The sequence below is a fragment of the Galeopterus variegatus genome, unplaced genomic scaffold, assembly GCF_000696425.1.
Source record: "Galeopterus variegatus unplaced genomic scaffold, G_variegatus-3.0.2 Scaffold15162, whole genome shotgun sequence".
Classification (NCBI taxonomy): Eukaryota; Metazoa; Chordata; class Mammalia; order Dermoptera; family Cynocephalidae; genus Galeopterus; species Galeopterus variegatus.
The window spans coordinates 17,933-20,131 of record NW_007741273.1 but is presented as its reverse complement, the minus strand read 5'-3'; the positions used below and the strand labels follow the sequence as shown (position 1 = coordinate 20,131).

Sequence of the window (2,199 nt, the reverse complement as noted above, 5' to 3'; positions counted from 1 at the left end):
CCAAAATTAAAACAAACAAAAAAGAAACTAAATAAAAATTAAACCTATGTGCATATTAAAAATACACTTCAAATCACCTGAGTCCAACAAGCCATAAAGACAGAAGTTTCATTTACTGAATTGTAAGAAAAAACAATACCTGATGAAATTCATGTACTATAGCTAAGAGTAGTTAGAATTATTTTTCCCCTAAATGTTTATTTGTGAACAAACTATAAACATACTCCTTATGTGTCCACTTTAAGGAAGAGGTACTCCTAAAGGCAATATCATATTTCCAGCATTTATAAGATTACTCTCTTGGTGTGAGTTTTCTGAAGGACTACACATTAACTCATCTGCAGAAAGATGTCCCACATCACACTTGCAGTGCTTTTTTGCAATGTGTATTCTTATGTGTCTTCTTAAGGATGAGGAACTGAAGGCTTTCCCACACTGCTTACATGTGTAAGGTTTCTCTCCAGTGTGCAGTCTCACATGTACTGGTAAAGATGATGACCATTTGAAGACTTTCCCACATTCCTTACAATCATAAGGTTGCTCTACAGAGTGCGTTCTCACATGTTGTTGCAAGAGTTTAGGCCAACTGAAGATTTTCCCACACTGTGTGCATTCACAGGGTTTTTCTCTACCATCCACTCTCAGATGTCCTTGAAAGGATGAGAGATGACTGAATGTTTTCTCACATTTGTTACATTCATAGGGCTTCTCTCCACCATGAGTCCTTTCATGTCTCTGAAAGGACTGGGGATAAATTAAGGTTTTCCCACACTGTTTGCTTNAGTCCTTTCATGTCTCTGAAAGGACTGGGGATAAATTAAGGTTTTCCCACACTGTTTGCTTTCATGGTGTTTCTCTCCAGGGTGCATGTATTGTGTGTCTTTGAAGAGCTGAGGACTAACTGAAGGCTTCCCCACATTTCTTACATTTACATGGCTTCTCTCCAGTGTGACTTCTCACATGACTAGTAAGACTTTTTCAAGTCTTTGATTCCAAAAATCAATGAAGACTTTCCCACATTGCTTACATTCACAGGTTTTCTCAGCAGTGTCAATCCATATATGCCGATTAAGGGAAGACATACAAGGAGAGGTTTTCCCACATAATTTACAAGCATAGGGCCTCTCTCCATTGTGGGTCCTAATATGAGTTCTTAGGTGTGAATGACAACCACAGGCCTGCCCACATTCCTGGTACTGATATGGTTTTTGCCCAGTGTGAATATTGATGTGACTCTTGAGGGATGAATGATGCATGACAACTTTTCCATATGCACTATATCTATACTGGTTAAGTCTAGTAGGAATTTTCTTGTATGGGTTAAAATTTGGAATCTGGCTGAAGGCTTCTCCATATTTATCAATACTTTCACAGAGTCTTTCCACCATGTGATTTCTAATACAAATGAGAAGTATGTTATTAATGAATTGATTCATAGTTATTTATTAGTATTTATAAGTGAGTATTAGGATTGCATTTTAGGTAAGTTTTTCACTGAAAGCATTGGTTTTCCACACTATCTGCATTGTTTGAAGGGGAATAAACTGAATTCTCTGCAAGAGCATTTGACCACTGCTATTATTAAAGGTGTTTCTAATATATGGGGTTTCCGGATAATTGTTTCCAACTGAATTATGTTTCAAACATGCAATGTCTAAGTCACATTTACAGAAATATTTTTTGTAAAAATTCTGTGAATAAATTTAGAGCTAGGCTTATATGAGTTTTCTGTTTGCTACCATTTTGAATTTCATAATATACTAAGTAAGATTCTCTCCTGGGATACTGCTTTCTCTTGAGTGTAACTCACCTCAAATTTCTCCCCTGCCTTGCATGCTGATCTTCAATGCTAAGGTCTTCCCAATTTTTTCCTAAAACAGAAGCCCAGGAATCATTTATGGTGAACTTTGCTACTTTAGGTTCCTTAGTTACTTTTTCTCCATAAACATCCTGTTGAGAAACTGACCCATTGGCCATTCATCATCTGAAACAAAAAAGTGAACACATTTTATGAGAAACAAAGCACCTGTTAGCCAACAAAAAAAAAAAGGCAAAAGGCATTTAGCCATTTCAGGACTTCATCAAGCATAAGGGGTCACAATTTAATGAACACAATAAAATCCTCCCTGGGCTGCAAAAACAAACTTCCTTGGGCCATGAAACATATCCATAATGATGGTACTAAGGAAGCTTTCCTTA

At 36.8% G+C, this 2,199-nt stretch overlaps 1 pseudogene; it reads right to left on the bottom strand.

The window, feature by feature from the left end:
* Positions 1-240: 240 nt before the first annotated feature.
* Positions 241-2,199, bottom strand: part of LOC103582172 — a 2,941-nt pseudogene continuing 982 nt past the window's right edge.